The sequence below is a fragment of the Tamandua tetradactyla genome, chromosome X (assembly GCF_023851605.1).
Source record: "Tamandua tetradactyla isolate mTamTet1 chromosome X, mTamTet1.pri, whole genome shotgun sequence".
NCBI lineage: Eukaryota > Metazoa > Chordata > Mammalia > Pilosa > Myrmecophagidae > Tamandua > Tamandua tetradactyla.
Window position 1 is genome coordinate 64932631 of NC_135353.1, and position 18648 is coordinate 64951278.

An 18648-nucleotide genomic window follows, 5' to 3' on the forward strand; every position below is an offset into this window, starting at 1 on the left:
TGCCATCTCTCTTTCCACCACCCTAGCCCAAACTGTGACAGTATTTCATCTACTTAGTGTATAAGTTGGGTCAATTCTCCCCTGTTCCAAGCACAATATACACTAAATTAATATCATCAATGTACACTAACCTGCCAAAGTCCATCCTCAGAGAAGAAGCACTAAAATACCTCTCTCAACTGCTGGAACTACAACCATGCTGGCAAAAACAACAAAACAGTCCCTCTTTGTGAAGTTTCTAGTAACACTAGTTCTTCACAGTGTCCAGGTGATGTGGAAGGACATCTATTACTATGACCTGAAAATTCACAGGTAACATGGCTTCCCCTCCAATTTAGGAATCCTGGTTAAGCAATGTGCAAAAGTCATAATCAGAGGTTTTTGTTTGTCTGGTTTTTTTTTTTTTTCAGTGGTAAGTAGATTTTATTGGCCTGGGACACATGGAGAGGGAGCCTTCACCTTTGGCATCAGGGGGTTAAGTTGAAGGTATAACCTGATAATCACATGTGGTAGAATCACAGGTTCTGGCTGTACTGGATGAAGGTGAGCCGAGGACCAGGCTGGATGGTCACTACAAAGCCCGATTTTCCAAATGGTTGCATCTGCACAGGGAGCTGGGGGGAGACAAGGTGTCCAAGGGCGGGGTAGAACACCTAGGGATGCATGGACACAGGGAGAAGTCAGAGAATCAAGTTTACTGGTTAGCATGTTCCACCTGTTTTTGCAAGGACAGGGACCCACCAGGCTGGAGGAACCCTTTCTGGGTGGGCTGAAAGCGGCCTGCATGGCATAGGGCTGTGGCTGTGGCTGAGACAAGTACTACACTGCAGGAAACGCTGAAGGTGCTCTGAGCTGCTGTCTAAGACTGTCAGCTGGCTGTGTGCGCCCATAATGAGGTGTGAGTTGAGCAGTCCCATAGGCACTGGGGTCCCTGCAGAAGCAGCTGTTGAGCCCACATAGTGCCCAGTCATAAGCACTTGGGGTCTGAACATCTGTTTGGCTCTGTCAGCTTCCATGAGGGTGTCCAGGTGGTTGCGTCCTCCAGGTCTCCTCTCAATGCTGAGTAGGTGAGTTCTTGTGTCAGCCTTTTCTGGTATGCAACTGATGTCAGAGTGGTCAACAGTCAGTCTGCTCTTTTCGCCTCTGTTTTTCTTGTAAAACTTTCTCGAGCTGCAGGAAAAGCAGGAAGAGCCAGAAGATTCCCCTGCAACCTCAGACTTTGTTCCTTGATCTCCTCTAGTGACATTCTCTCTTCTATCTCCTTTTTCTTCTTCCCCTCCTGTTCTTCCTTCATCTTCTGTTCTATCATCTTGTCCACCTCTTCCTCCTCCTGCACTCCAGCTCCATAATGATGTGCTGGTGCAGTGCCTTGATGTTGGAAAGCTGGGGACACTCCAGGAGCACCAGCATGGTGCAGTCTGGGTCACTCTGGGTGTGGGTACCTGACTTCGGCACTGAATGCCAGACATTGGACTGGGCCTGCGGGGAGGCGGGCATTCAAGGAAGACCACATATGGCCAATGTGGAAGTCAATGCACCAGGTTATGTGTCCCTGGGCATCTGCCACTCTGGCCAGCATGCAGCCAGGACTCCCATTGGGTGGGCGGGCCCTCCAGCCTCGGGGCTCCCCGCCCCCTTCCTTACCAGCCCCAGGCACATGCCTTCCCCAATCACAGAGGTTTTGATTATCTTGGGGGGGGGGCAAGAATAGTGCTGGAAGTTTATTTACACAAACTCGTAAATCTCATATTTTTTTTTTTAAAAACAACCAAAAAACCAATTTATTTCTGTAAACTGTTTGAGTGCAGATGTTCGTCACCACCCCAGTACAGTACAGATTTCCTCCCCCAAATGAAACGAGCCAGGAATAAAAGAAAAATAATCATATAAAATATGCTCATGAAAAAATCAAGCCAATCACATCTTTCTTTATATATATATATTAAAAAATCCTTGCATTTGTGGTGGAGAGCTTGGGATAAAACCACAGGCATTCAGGTTCCCTTGAGTGCCAGGAGTTCCGCTCACAGCACAGCAGAGGTAACGGAGCAGGCTCTCCGGCCCCAGCCACCCTACTCCTTTGCAGAGGACCTTTCAGAAAGTAAGAAATCAGTTCTCAGTTCTACTTAAATTCCCATTCTCCTCCCTGGGCCTCTGTCCCCAAAATCCTCGTTGCTTTGGGAGCCCCTGCAATGAATCTGAGATCCCCTCCCATCAACTTCTGGGATTCAGACCTTTGCTCCTCTCTCCATACTATCCTTCCACCCAAAGGGTGGGAACGGGCGACGCCATACCATGTGGCAAAGCCATTGCCAGGCAAGTTTAAAGGCAAGTTTTCTCTCTTCTGAATTGGTCCAAGCCAGACCCAAACTTCTGACTGTCAAGCAATGCAGCCTCAGTTGGATGTGTAGCTTAGGCAGCTCTGATTGGGGTGGGGCCAAGGGACCCAGGAGCAAATTTCAGCAGGTCTGAGCCTGACCAAGGGATACATGTGTGAGCAGTCTGTTCTAACAAAAGTGGAACTGGACGGGCAAAGCTCGCGGCTCAGCGATCTCAGTGGTAAATGGGAGGGCACAACCCAAAAACAAGGTGGTAGCCCTGGCCCCAGCTGCAGAGGCAGCCCGGGGTCCTGGTGGTCAGAGTAGACATGCTGCAGCAAGTGTGAGAGGCCAGGAAAAGGGGTGACTGTGGGGGGCACCTCAAACTTGATGACATATGTGACCTTGGCATCAAAACACATTTTTTTCTTTAGAACAAAAAAAAGAGGGAAGAAAAGAAAAGAAAGACATTCCATGAGCTTCATGAGACAGAGCAGGTGGGTGAGGGGGCGGGGCAGGGGGCGGGGATGCAAGCTCGGGGCAGGGCTGCAGGCTGGGGTGGCGGCTGATGCTTCTCGTGGCTCCTCCTCTCCCTGGCGGGCGGGCGGCTGGTAGCTGAGGTCAGCCGGGCCATCCCCCGGGGGCAGCGATGCCGTGGCGGGGGCAGGGGGGCCGGGGCTACTCCGCCTGCGCATCATAGTCAGCTCCTCCCGCCTTCTTCAGCTCGTTCTTGATGAAATCTTCCTCCAGCTCCTTTCGGTCGCTGATCACAAACTCTTTAGCGAAATTCTGGACGACCTCCTTCACCAGGGTCTTGTCCGTTCCCATTTTGGCTCGCTGCAGCCCGCTGACGTCCTCGCCGATCCACGTGATGAGGGCGAACTTGGACCTCTTGCTCATGGTGTCCCCCGTGGTAAAGCGCACAAAGGCGAATAGCCGGACGTCATCGGTGCACTGCTGGAGGAAGTCCTGATACTCCGCTCCCTGCTCCCCGGGCACGATGGTGGGGCCGTCGTACTTAAAAGTCACCCAGATGACCGCCGAGCCGTCGTCGCGCACCAGGTTGTACGCCGCGCGGCAGGCCTCCTTGTCGATCCTCGTGGCCATTGCCGCGGACCGAGCGCGCCCCGGGCCGGCCGCAGGGGTCAGAAGCGCGGCGCGCGGGCGGGCGGGGCGGCGGCGACAGCGACAGCGACAGCGGGCGGCGGGGTCCGGGCGTGGCGGCCTCTCCGTAAATCTCATATTATTTGGGGGTACACAGAAATGTAAAAATATAAAGTCTTGATATCTAAAATTAAGTCTTGGGTGATCAAGCTGATCAACTAAATTAAAAACAATTAAAATAAATAAAAATGAAAAGCAAGTTGATTCTGTCCATCCTTTACTTTCCAGCTGTCTTTTCTGCCTTAGAGGAACGTTGTTTTTCTACCAAGTAACTACTGTAGAGTTGTGGTCAACATGTAACATATAACAAGGTCCAGAAAATGGAAAATTCGTAGACTCTGCAACTTTTTTTATTTTGAGAATATTTTATAAGAAGTATTTGTGACAATAGGAAGAATAATTTTTAAAACTTTTATTTGAAAAATAAATATATCATGCATTGTACTCTTTTCTAAGAATGAATGAATGAACAGAAGGAAGGAAGGAAAGAAGGAAAACAGTGTCTGTGAAATATACAAGAGATTTGATACTACCTAAAACAAGTATGAAAGTATTGGTTTAAATTATGGTTATTGTGAAATTAACCATATTTTAAATCAGTATTTCAAAATTTCAGGATAATTTCTCCTTAAAAGAATATTTAGCATTTGGGCTCCTCTACTGGAAGCTGATAACACAAAATGACATAGAAATATAATTCATTTGGGCTCCTCTACTGGAAGTTGATAACACAAAATGACATAGAAATATAATTCATTTAGAACTTCTCTTTTCAGCTCTGACTGTAAATATCTTGGAGATGATCTCTCCCATCCTTACAATAAGAAAAAAAAAGGAGAGCAAATGAAAATCACTAACATTTTTAGACCCATTAAAGAATTGATGTTTAGGGCAAACTGCCACACCTGTGACACCCCAGGAGAGACAGGTTAATACAAAGAATCACAGCTGAGGTAATAACCAGTGCAGAAGCTGTTGGAACCATAAACTGGTAGAAACACTTAATTGGTAAATTTTGTTGAATCGCTGTAGACTGAGTGTGGATTAGCTTGAAAATGAAAAACTCGTGGGATCCCAATCTTATGGGTGTTACCCACAGTTTCATGGGTTTTATCTCCAGGAACCCCACCAGGTTCTGAAGGTGAAGATGTAAGAAATACCCTCTCATTTCCATCTGGGTGGGGGTGGGCAGGGAAAGTAACCATTTTGAAATACATTCAAAATTTCCTGTTAACCAAGGCCTGCTCACCATGGGAAAAGACTTTACCAGAGCCTTATTTACCTGGGAGAATGGAAATTAGCCAACTTTAGCCCCTTATAGCCTTCCTATCACACCTAACAGGCCAAAGAAAGAATCAGTGAGATTGCAGATATAACAATAGACACTTCTCAAACCAAAAGGAAAGAGAAAAGAAGAATGGAAAAAAGAGAAAAGAACATCCAAGTCCTGTTGGACAATGACAAAAAAAGTGTAATACAATTAAAGAGAAAAAAAGAGAGAAAGGAGCATGTATTAGTTTATTAAATGCTGCTGGGGTGCAATATACCAGAAATGGAATGGCTGTTTAAAAGGGCATTTATTAAGTTACAAGTTTACTGTTGTGAGGCCATAAAAGTGTCCAAACTAAGGCATCCAGAAAAGATACCTTGACTCAAGAAAGGCCAATGTCTATCACATGTGAAGGCAGATGGCTGGCATCTGCTGGTCCTTGATCCTCGTTCTGTTGCTTCCAGCTTCTGATGCCAGTGGTTTCCTCTCTAAATGTCTGTAGGCCTTCACTTAGATCCTCTGGGACACAATTCTGGGTTCTGGCTTGCTTAGCATCTCATGGGACAGCACTTGGAAATGTCTGTTGGTCTCTGCATGTGCAAATGTCCATGTCTAGGTGTCTTCTCTCTCTGTCAGCATGCTAAGCATCTCCAAATGTCTGTGTCTCTATCAGCTTTGAAGCAACTGTTCTCCAAGCATCTAAGCTTCCTCCAAAATGTTTCCCCTTTTAAAGGACTCCAGTAAACTCATCAGGACCCATCTTGAATAGGTGGAGTCACATCTTCATCAAATCAGAAGGCCACACCCACAATTGGGTGTGCCACATCTCCTTGGAAGTAATCTAATAAAAAAGCCACACCAACATTTTCATGTGTAACATCCCCATGGAAACAATCCAATCAATGTTTGTACCCTATAATACTGAATCAGGATTAAAAGATATGGCTTTTCTGGGGTACACAACACTTTCAAACCATCACAAAACAGAAGAAATATTTGAAGAAATAATGGCTGAGATCTTTTCAAAATTAGTGACAGACACTAAGCCACATATCCAGGAAGCTCAGAGAAGACCAAGCAGGATGAATATAAAAATACATACCTCTCACCATATCATATTCAAAGTGCAGAAAACCAGAAACAAAGCAAAAATATTGAAATAAGACAGAAAGGGCAAAATCTTGGAAAAATAAGGACAAGAATTACATTGGACTTCTCATAAAAATGATGCAAACAAAAAGAGAGTGAAGTAAGATATTTAAAATGTTGAAAGAAAAAAATTCACCAACTTAGAATTCTATACCCAATGAAAGTATCCTTCAAAAGTGAAAAGAAAGAAAGACTTTCTCAGACAAACAGAAAACTGAGAGAATTCATCACCAGTAGACCTATGCTGAAAGAAATATTAAAGGAAGTTCTTCAGAAAGGACAATGATATAGATTGGAAACTTGAATCTATGAAGAAAGGAAGAATAAATTAAGGCAAAATAAAATTTTACAGTTTTTGTATTTTAAACTAACATCATAGCTGCTTATTCAAAATATGAACTAACATTAATGAGTGAATTTTGAGCATTAAAGTTAAGAAAACAGGTTATCAGGAGATAGATATAGGGTAGAGATTGGGCATTTGGTGCTGAAGGAATACAGATTGTGCAACAAGACTGATTATAAAAATTCAGAAATGGATAGCACATCAATACAAGTACAGTGAATGAAGCTGAATGTGATTATGGTTGAGGGAGAAGGGCTGGGGCACATATGAAAGTAGAAGGAAAGATAAAAGAGAAAGACTGAGATGGTATAACTTAGGAATGCCTAGAGTGGGCAATGATGGTGATTAAATGTACAAATATAAACATTCTTGCAAGAGGGGGAACAAATGAATGCAAATATTGCAAGATATTGAAAATGGATGGAATACAGGAAAAAATACAGTCAATGCAAGCTAGGGTCTATAGTTATCAGTGACATTTTAATATGCTTCTTCTGAATGTAAGAAAGGAATGATGCCAGAACTAAATGTCCATAAGCCAGGGGTATGAGGAGAGGTATGGATTCTTTGTGGAAGAAAAGGAAATGCCTTCATATAGATTATGGTGGCAAAAGCATGTCTATTTACTCAGATTGGATTGTATGATGTGCAAATAAATCTTTTTAAAAGTAAACAGAAACAAGCACTAGAGAAAATGTGGAGAAAAAGATGTACCTATTCACTGTTGGTAGGAATGCTGAGAGGTGAAGCCCCTCTGGAGGGCAGCATGGTGGTTTCACAGGAGGCTAGGGCTGGGGCTGCCAAATGATCCTGCAACCCCATTGCTAGGTATATATCTGGAGGAACCAAGAGTGGGGACACAAATGGACATTTCAACATTGCTGTTTGTAATGGCAGTGTTCATGATTTGACATGGATGAAGGTGGTCTAAGTGTACTGTCATGGTCATGTTCAACTTAGCCAAGTGGTGGTGCCCAGATGTCTGGTCGGGCAAGTGCTGGCCTGTTTATTGCTCTGGGGACAATTTCATGGACTTCAGTCCATGAGTTTGCAATCAGCTAAGGGGAGTGTCTTCTGCAATGAGTGACACTTAATCTAATCACTCTAAGGTTTTTAAGGAAGATTCAGAAGAACCAATCACTCTTCCTGCTTCACCCAGCCAGCCTCTCCAGAGAGTTCGTTGAGGACATTCATTGGAGCTGCCAGCTCATGGCCTGCCCTACAGACCTTGGACTCTATATCTGCATGGTTACGTGAGACACTTCTATAAAGTTTATATTTACAGATATTTCCTGCTAATTCAGTTTCTCTAGAGAACTCTAACTAATTCATGATGGCATGCAGATATACAAGCCAAAGAACCCCCGGAATGCTAACAGCCAGTACAAGAATGCTACAGTCTTCAGGGAGAAAGAATGTCAGCATGTATCTTCATTTTGGACTTCTTCTGGCCACAATACCATGAGTCAATAAAATAACCCTTCTAAGGTGAAAGATAAGTTGCTGCAATTGGCCCCTCCTGTGACCAAAAAAGAGGCACAACACCTACTTTGTCTCTTTGAATTTTGGCAACAACATATTCCTCATTTGGGTGTGCTATTCCAGCCCATATATCGAGTGACCAGAAAAGCTGCTAATTTTGAGCAGAGACCTGAACAAGAGGAGGCTCTGCAACAGGTCCAGGCTGCTGTACAAGCTGCTCTGCCACTTGGCCCATATGCTCCAGCAGATCCAATGGTGCTGGAAGTGTCAGTGGCAAATAGAGATACTCTCTGGAGCCTTTGGCAGACCACTACAGGAGAATTACAATGCAAACCCTTAGGATTTTGGAGCAAAGCCTTACCATCTGCTGCAGATAACTACTCTCCTTTTGAGAAACAGCTTTTGGCCTGCTACTGGGCCTTAGTAGAGACTGAACGCTTAACCATGGGCCACCAAGTTACCATGAGACCTGAGTTGCCTATCATGAGTTGGGTGTTGTCTGACCCACCAAGCCATAAAGTTGGGCATGCACAGCAGCACTCTATTGTAAAATGGAAATGGTATATACGAGATAGAGCCAGAGCAGGGCCTGAAGGCACAAGTAAGTTACATGAAGAAGTGGCACAAATGTCCATGGTTTCCACTCCTGCCACATTACCTTCTCTTTCCCAGACCAGAGCTATGGCCTCTTGGGGAGTTCCTTACAGTGAAATGACTGAGGAAGAGAAAACTTGGGCCTGGTTTACAGATGGTTCAGCACGATATGCAGGTACCACCTGAAAATGGACAGCTGCAGCATTACAACCCCTTTCTGGGGTGTCCTTGAAGGACAGTGGTGAGGGGAAATCCTCCCAGTGGGCAGAACTTTGAGCAGGGCACCTGGTTGTTCATTTTGCTTGGAAGGAAAACTGGCCAGAGGTGCATTTGTATACTGACTCATGGGCTGTTGCTAATGGTTTGGCTGGATGGTCAGGGACTTGGAAAGACCATAATTGGAAAATTGGTGACAAAGAGGCCTGGGGAAGAAGTATGTGGATATACATTTCTGACTGGGCTAAAAACATGAACATATTTGTGTCCTATGTGAATGCACATCGGAGGATGACTTGAGCAGAGGAAGGTTTTAATAATCAAGTGGATAAGATGACCTGTTCTGTGGATATCAGCCAGCCCCTTTCCCCAGCAACTCTTATCATTGCCCAATGGGCTCATGAACAAAGTGGTCATGGTTGTAGGGATGGAGGTTATGCATGGGCTCTGCAACATGGACTTCCACTCACTAAGGCTGACCTAGCTACAGCCACTGCTGAGTGCCCCAACTGCCAGCAGCAGAGACCCACACTCAGCCCTTGATATGGCACCATTTCCCAAGGTGGTCAGCTGGCTACATGGTGGCAGGTTGATTACATTGGACCACTTCCATCATGGAAGGGGCAGTGATTTGTTCTAACGGAATAGACACATACTCTGGAAATGGGATTGCTTTCCCTGCATGCAATGCTTCTGCCAAAACTACCATCCATGAGCTTACAGAATGCCTTATCCATCATCATGGTATTCCATGCAGCATTGCTTCTGATCAAGGAACCCACTTCACAGAAAATGAAGTGTGTGAATGGGCACATGCTCAGGGAATTCTCTAGTCTTACCATGTTCCCCATCATCCAGAGGAAGCTGGATTGATAGAATGGTGGAATGACATTTTGAAAACTCAATTGTGGTGCACCAACTAGTTGGCAATACCTTGTAGGGCTGGGATGATGCTCTCCAGGAGGCATGCTCCTGAATCAGCACCTACTGTATGGTGTTGATTCTTCCATAGTCAGGATTCATTGGTCCAGGAATTAAGGGGTGGAAATGGGAGCATCGCCACTCACTATCCAATCAATCTTGAGGTTTTACCCCTATGAAACTTATTCCTACAAAGAAGAAGCTAAACCTATCTATAATTATACTTAAAAGTCAACCCCAAGACAACCTCTTTTGTTGCTCAGATGTGGTGTTTCTCTCTAAGCCAACTCGGTAGGTGAACACATTGCCCTCCCCCCCCATGTGAATCATGACTCCCAGGTGTAAATCTCACTGGAAAAATTGGACAGAGCTCCTGGGATGAGCCAAGACCCAGCATCATAGGATTGAGAAAGCCTACTTGACCAAAGGGGGATGAGAGAAATTTAACAAAATAAAGTTTTAATGGCTGAGATTTCAAATGGAGTTGATGGGTTATCCTGAAAGTTATTTTTATGCATTATATAGATATCTCTTTTGCGTTTATGGTGTATTGGAGTGGCTGGAGGGAAGTACCTGAAACTGTTGAGCTGTGTCCCAGTAGCCTTGATTCTTTAATATGATTGTATAACAATATAGCTTTAACTATGTAACTGTGTGATTGGGAAAATCTTGTGTTTGATGCTCCTTTTTTCCAGAGTATTGACAGTTAAGTAAAAAAAATAAGGATGAAACTTAAATAAATAATAGGGGAAGATAAAGCATAAAAATTTGGGTAAATTGAAATACTAGTGGTCAATGAAAGGTGGGGATGAGGGCTATGGGATGTATGGGTTTTTTCTTTTTTCTTTTTATTTCTTTTTCTGGAGTGATGTGAATGTTCTAAAAGTGGTCATGGTGATGAATACACAACTACGTGTTGTTATTGTGAGCCATTGATTGTATACCATGTCTATACTGAATGTATGCGATTTCTCAGTAAAGATATTTTAAAAATACAATACTGTGTATTTATTTCCAGTGAAATTACTGTAATGTTGTTTCAGGCAGTTGTTCCACCCTATAAACTCAGAAGAGCTCTGACTGCTGCTTCACTTTTTTCTGTCTAAATTTTTTTTGTATCTTTGTGCCCCATACAGTCTATTCAAAGTATCTATTCAAAGATCCAGAATCTTCTAGTAGCTTTATCTGCTTTTGGTATGAGCATGATGTTGGGCTTGTAGGATAAATTAGGGATTGTTCCCTCCTTTTCAATTTTTTGGAAGAGTTTGAGCAAAATTGGAGATAAGTCTTCTTGGAACACTTGGTAGAATTCCCCTGTGAAGTCATCTGGTCCCGGAATTTTATCTTTTGGAGGTTTTTGTTTATTAATTACATCTCTCTACTAGTGATTCGTTTGTTGAAAACTTCTATTTCTTCTTGAGTCAATGTAGGTATTTTTGTGTTTTCCTAATAATTCATCCATTTAATCCAAGTTTTCTACTTTATTGGTGTACTGTTGTTCATAGTATCATTGTATACTCCTTTTTATTTAAGCAGTCTCAGTAGTAATACCCCTTCTGAATTCTGATTTTTGTTTTTTGCATTCTTTCTCTTTTTTTCTGTCAGTCTAACTAAAGATTTGTCAATTTTATTGATCTTTTCAAAGAACCAACTTTTGGTCTTGTTGATTCTCTCTATTGGTTTTTTGTCCTCAATTTAATATAACTCCACTGTAATCTTTGCTATTTCCTTTCTTTTGCTTGCTTTGGGTTTAGTTTGCTCTTCTTTTTCTAGTACTTCCAGTTTTGAGAGGAGGATTTGATTGGGAGGATTTGATTTGAAATCTTTCTTCTTTTCTAAGGTAAGAATTTAGAGCTATAAATTTCCTCCTCAGCACTGTTTTTGCTGCATCCTATAAGTTTTAGTGTGCTGTCTTTCATTTTCATTAGCATCAAGATATTTCCTAATTTCCCTTGTGTTTTCTGCTTTAACTGATTGGTTGCTTAATTGTATGTTTAATTTTCACATATTTTTGAATTTTCCATTTCGTCCTCTGTTATTGATTACTTGCTACATTCTTTTGCCTGTGGAAAAGATAAACACTATGATTTCAATATTTTTAAATTTAGTGCAACTAATTTCATGACCTAATTGTGGTCTAGCCTGGAGAATGATCTATGTGCACTCAAGAAGAATGTGCATTCTTTTTGTTGTTGATGACTGTTCTATATATGTCTATCAAGTCTACTTGGTTTAAAGTATCATTCAAATCCTGCATTTCTTTATTGATCTTCTTACTAGATGTTCTATCCATTTTTCAATGTGTTGTATTAATATCTACTATTAATGTAGAATTGTCAATTTCTTTCTTTAAATCTGTCAGTACTTGCTTCATATATTTTGGGGCTCTGCTGTTAGGTGCATATATATTTATAATTATCACATCGTTTTGTTGAATTGACACCTTTATCAATACATAATGACTGACTTTGTCCCTCATAAACTTTTATTTACTTGGAACCTATTTTATCTGATATTAGTATAACTACCTCAGTTCTCTTTTGGTTACTACTTACATGATACATTTTTTTTTCATCCTTTTACTTTCAATCTGCTTTTTTCTTTGAATTTAAGATGAGCCTCTTGCAGAAAGCATATAGTTTGGTTATGGTTTTTAATCCATTCTGCCAATCTCTGTCTTTTGCCTGAAGAGTTTAGTCCATTTACATTTAGAGTCAATGTTGATAATGCAGGACTTTCTTCTGCCATGTTGTTATTTAGCTTTTGTGGGTCTTTTACCATTTTTTGTTCTTCCGTTTTTCCATTAATGCTTCCTTTAATATTTATTTGATTTTTTTGTGTTGCACCATATTGAGTGCCTTCTCTTTTCTAACTTGATATATTTTTCATATATTTTCCTTAGTTACCATGGGGTTAAAATTTAACATCTTTTATATATGTATTAATCCTATTCAGTTTGATACCAATTTGACTTCAATGGCATACATGTAAACTTTTCCTATACCCCTACATACCCCCACCTCTTTTTCTTCTAATTGTTACCATTTATATCTTTGTACTTGCATGCCCAAAACATAGATTTATCATTACTTTTCATAATTGCACTATAGCACTTGTAGGGAGTATGAAGTGGTGTAACATACAATACAATGCAATACAATATAATATATAATACTGGCATTTATAATCAACCAAATCATTACCTTTACTGGAGGTATTTATACTTTGTGCCACTTTGAACCACTGAATAGTGTCCTTTCCTTTCACTCTGGAGAACTCCCTTTAATATCACTTGTAGGGCAGATCTGGTGGTGATTAACTCCCTCAGTACTTTATGGATTTCAATCCACTACCTTCCTGCTTCCATACTTTCTGAAGAGATATAAACATTCCATGTAATTGGGAGTCCCTTATTCATTTCACATTGGTTTTCTCTTGCAGCTTTCAGTACCTTTTCCTCCTTTGCATTCTATAGTGTGATCAATACATGATGGGGTGTAATTTCCTTCATGTTTATTCTGCTTGTTGTTTCTGGGCTTCTTGGATGTGCATATTCACAATTTTGTGTAAATTTAGGAAGTTCTCTGTCACTATTTCTTTGAATATTCTTTCCTGCCCCTTTCTTTATTTCTTCTCCTTCTAGGATTTTCATAATGAGTGTATTTGCACACGCAAATCTTTCTTAGGCTGTTTTCACTGTTTATAATTATTTTTTCTTTCTGTTCCTTAGCCTGAATCATTTCAATTGTCTTGTCCTTGAGTATGCTGATTCTTTCTTTTGCCAGCTCTGATCTGAAACCTTCCTTTAATTTTTCATTTCACTTTTTGTAATCTTCAACTTCTTGGTTCTCTTCGGTTATTTTTTATTAACTTTAAAAAAATTGTATAGTATAGCTTATATACAAAACAAAGAAATAAAAAAGCAATAGCTTTTAAAGCACTTTCAGCAAGTGGTCACAGGACAGATCCCAGAGTTTGTCATGGGCTACCATATGATCCTCTACTATTTTTCCTTCTAGTGGCTCCAGAATATAGGATGCTAGAGGGCTTAAATACTTTTTTATCATCACAATGGACTTTTTTCCTTCTTTTTTGTGAAAAAATAACATGTATACAAAAAAGGAATAAATTTCAAAGCACAGCACCACAATTAGTTGTAGAACATATTTCAGACTTTGACGTGGGTTATAATTTCACAATTTTAGGTTTTTACTTCTAGCTCCTCAAAAATACTGGAGACTAAAAGAGACATCAAGTTAATGATTCAGCATTCATATTCATTTCATTAAGTCCTATCATTTATGTATAGTTCCACCATCACCTTTGATGTTTCCATAGCTCTCTTTAAGGGTGTTTGGGCTATGGCAATTCTAAATGTCTGATATTGGAAGGATCGGTCACTGATATGAGGTAGAGAGATGGAACTATCTGATGTTCTGGAGAGGCCGGGATAGGTTTCAGGCCTTATCTGGACCAGGGACCCATTTGGAGGTTGTAGGTTTCTGGAAAGTTTCTCTAATGCCTGGAACCCTTGTGGAATCTTATATATTGCCCTAGGTGTTCTTTAGGATTGGCTGGAGTGGTCCTGGTTGAGGGTTGGCAGGTTATGATAGGTAGCAAGGTCTCCCTGAAGCTTGCATAAATAGAGCAACCTCTAAAGTAGCCTCTCAACTCAATTCGAATTCTCTCTGCCATTGATACTTTATTAATTACACTTCTTTTCCTCCTTTTGGTCGGGATGGAATTGTTGATCCCATGGTGCCAGGTCTGGATTCATCCCTGGAAGTCATCTACCACATAGCCAGGGGGACTCTCACCCCTGGATGTCATATCCCATGTAGAGGGGAGGGCAATGATTTCACTTGCAGAGTTGGGCTTAGAGAGACTGAGGCCACATCTGAGCAACAATAGAGGTCCTCCAGAAGTAATTCTTAGGCATGCCTATATGTAGTCTAAGCTTTTATGCTGCCTACATAAGCTTCACAAGAGTAGGCCTCATGCTTGAGGGCACAGCCTATTGATTTGGATATCCCTAAAGTTTGACACAGTATCAGGGGATTCCCTCATGGCAAGGTTTAATAGTTCCATATTCTTTCTCCCTCCGTCAGGGGACTTTGCCAATACTTTTTCTTAACTTTTTTTTATTGCAGAGTATAACATATATACAAAACAAACAAATAAAAAATCAATAGTTTTCAAAGCACTCTTCAACAGTGGCCACAGAACAGATCCCAGAGTTTGTTGTGGGCTACCATATGATCCTTTCATATTTTTCCTTCTAGCTTCTCCAGAATATAGGAGGCTAGAGGACTTAAATACTTTTTTATCATAGCAATCGGCATTTTTCCTTCTTTTTTGTGAAAAAATAACATATATACAAAAAGGGATAAATTTCAAAGCACAGCACCACAATTGGTTGTAGAATGTATTTCAGACTTTGGCATGGGTTACAATTTCACAATTTTAGGTTTTTACTTCTAGCTGCTCTAAAATACCAGACTAAAAGGGCTATCAGTTTAATGAATTGGCATTCATATTTATTTGTTAACTCTTATCTTCTATGTATGCTTCCATCATCACCTTGATCTTTCCATACCTTTCCTTGGGGTTGTTTGGGCTATGGCAATTATAAATTTTTGATATTAAGAATGGTCTGTCACTAATATGGGGTAGGGAGATGGAACTAACTGATCTTCTGGAGAGGCTGAGCTAGATTTCAGGACTTATCTGGACCAGGGACTCACCTGGAGGTTGTAGTTTCTGGCAGGTTATTCTAGTGCCTAGAACACTTGTGGAATCTTATATATTGCCTTAAACTTTCTTTAGGATTGGCTGGAATGATCCTGGTTGGGGGATGGCAGGTTGTGATAGGTAGCAAGGTCTACCTGAAGCTCCAGAGTAGCCTTTTAACTCAATTTGAATTCTGTCTGCCACTGGTACTTTATTAATTGTATTAGTTAGGGTTCAGTAGAAAAACAGAATCAACGGGAAATATTTGTAAATATAAAATTTATAAAAATGTCTCATGTAACCATGGAATGTAGAGTCCAAAATATGTAAAGCAGGCTGTGAAGCTGATGGAGGATCTGGATGAACTCCACAGGAGAGGCTCGCCAGTCAAAGCAGGAAGAGAGCCTGTCTCTTCTGAATCTTCCTTAAAAGGCTTCCAGTGATTAGATTAAGCATCACTCACTGTAGAAGACACTCCCCTTGGCTGATTACAAATGGAATCAGCTGTGGATGCAGCCAATGTGATCATGATTTAATTCCAGGAAATGTCCTCATAGCAACAGATAGGCCAGCACTTGCCCAACCAGACATCACCTGGCCAAGTTGGCACATGAACCTGGCCATGACAGACCCTTGTCAACTTGGCAACTATACACATCACCTTAACCATACCTAATTTCTAAATAGAAAACAACAAAACATACATTTTCTCTTTCACCTAACAATACTCAACTGTCCTGCATATAACTGGAAACACATTAAATCTCTCCAGAACAGGGTGCAAGTCCTGGGTAATATTCATTCTTAAACTTGATATTTTACAAGTTAAATAATATAGCATGAACAAAACAGCATTACAGTCCTCATTTCTGTAACTGATCACGTGGTCATAGTTCATATTTATCACTAACTTCTTCCACTACCCATTCCATGTTCCTGTTACCCTGAGCAAGCACTTCAGCTGGCTGTGGTTTTTTGCCTGGTGGGATGACCCAAACCTTCATTCCTGAAGCTTCAGAGCCATTGGTAGTCCTGCTTGGGTTGGGTTGTTGCAGTTTTCCATTGATTTTAATCACAGGGCATGGTAGTACTAAAAGAACCCCCAGGGGATCCCCTATATTCCAGGAAAACTCTTCTTTGCCTCCATTGTGTAGTTGCAGTCCTATTTCCCCCTGATAGTCTGGGTCAATCACCCCAGCCAATAATGTAATCCCCTTCTTGGCTTGTTGATCCAGGGGCATGAGTAGCCCAAAGTGACCAGGTGGCAGTCTTAGATTCCAGTTCAATGGAATCATTGTTGTTTCTCCTGGTGGAAGCATTCGCCCTTTTGGAACTAAAATCTGTAGACCAGCAGAGCTCAGGCCATACCCAGCTTCCTGGAGAACATTACTCCAGCCCTTCAAGGTATTGCCACCTAGTTGGCACCATAATTGAGTTTTCAAAAGGCCATTCCACTTTTCTATCAATCCAGCTGCTTCTGGATGATGGGAAACATGGTAAGGCCAGAGAATTGCACGAGCACATGCTCATTTCCACACTTCATTTGCTATGAAATGGGTCCCTTGATCAGAAGCAATGCTGTGTGGAATACCATCACAGTGGATGAGGCATTTCATAAATCCATGGATGGTAGTTTTTGCAGAAGCATTGTGTACGGGGAAGGCAAACCCATATCTGAGGTATGTGTCTATTCCAGTTAGAACAAATCACTGCCCCTTCCATGAAGGGAGTGGTCCAATGTAATCAACCTGCCACCATGTAGCCAGCTGGTCTCTTTAGGGAATGGTGCCATATCAGGGCCTGAGTGTGGGTCTCTGCTGCTGGCAGATTGGGCACTCAGCAGTGGCTGTAGCCAGGTCAGCCTTGGTGAGTGGAAGTCCATGTTGCTGAGCCGATGCGTAGCCTCCATCCCAACCACCATGACCACTTTGTTCATGAGCCCATTGGGCAATGACAGGAGTTGCTGGGGAAAGGGGCTGGCTGGTATCCAGAGTACGGGTCATATTATCCACTTGATTATTAAAACATTCCTTTGCTGAAGTCACCCTCTGGTACACATTCACAATGGACACAAATATGTTCATGGTTTTAGCCCACTCAGAAAGGTCTATCCACATACTTATTCCCCAGACCTCTTTGTCACCAATTTTCCAATTATGGTCTTTCCAAGTCCCTGACCATCCAGCCAAACCATTAGCAACAGCCCATGAGTCAGTATACAAATGCACCTCTGGCCAGTACTCCTTCCAAGCAAAATGAACAACAAGGTGCACTGCTCAAAGTTCTGCCCACTGGGAGGATTTCCCCTCACCACTGTCCTTCAAGAACGTCCCAGAAAGGGGTTGTAGTGTGCAGCTGTCCACTTTTGGGTGATATCTGCATATCGTGCTGAACCGTCTGTAAAATAGGCCCAAGTTTTCTCTTCCTCAATCAATTCACTGTAAGGAACACTCCAAAACGCATGTCTCTTGTTTGGAAAAGAGACAATAATGTGGCAGGAGTGGAGACCATGGGCATTCATTTGAGTTTCATCTGGTGGAACGGGATTAATCACTCTAGGGCTAATACTTTCAGGTGGAGGTTGGAAGGTTAACTCCTCAAGGCAAGATGAAGTTGGGGCAGCTATGTCTTTAGGGCAGACTATAACAGGGTTATCTAGAGAAGACACAGTACGACCTAGGGTTTCAACCTCACCACTGACATCACTATCAATCCATATGTCACCATCCCATTTTTCAGGGTCCCATTCCTTTCCAATCAATGCCCTCACTTTAACGGCAGACACCATGCATGATTGAGATTTCAGTTTATGTTGTAAAGATGCTACTCTAACAATAACATTCTGATTCTGATTTTCAGAGATGTCAAGTCTATGGCTATAGGAAATAAGATTTTCCTTCAGGACACTCATGGAAATGTTTACATTTGTCAGACGGTGCTTATGTAATCCTCTTCTTGGCTTGTTGATCCAGGGGCATGAGTAGCCCAAAGTGACCAGGTGGAGTCTTAGATTTCAGTTCAATGGAATCATTGTTGTTTCTCCTGGTGGAAGCACTCCCCCTTTTGGAATTAAAACCTGTAGACCAGCAGAGCTCAGGGCATGCACAGCTTCCCGGAGAACATTACCCCAGCCCTTCAACGTATTGCCACCTAGTTGGCACCATAACTGAGTTTTCAAAAGGGCATTCCACCATTCTGTCAATCCACCTACTTCTGGATGATGGAGAACACGGTAAGACCAGAGAATTCCATGAGCATGTGCCCATTCCCTCACTTCATTTGCTGTTGTGGTAGTTAGGTTCAGGTGTCAACTTGGCCAGGTGAGTGTGCCTAGTTCTGTTGCTGTGGACATAAGCCAATGGTATGTGAAGTTCATTTGTTGCTGAGCCCATGCATAACCTCCATTCCTACCACCATGACCACTTTTTTCATGAGTCCATTGAGCAATGACAGGAGTT

The 18648-nt window shown here is 41.9% G+C and overlaps 2 pseudogenes; both read right to left on the reverse strand.

Moving 5' to 3' along the window:
* Positions 1-500: 500 nt before the first annotated feature.
* Positions 501-1410, reverse strand: LOC143671860 (G protein pathway suppressor 2 pseudogene; annotated as a pseudogene).
* Positions 1411-1755: 345 nt separating this feature from the next.
* LOC143671359 (coactosin-like protein pseudogene) lies at positions 1756-3471 on the reverse strand (annotated as a pseudogene).
* Between the last annotated feature and the right edge of the window lie 15177 nt (positions 3472-18648).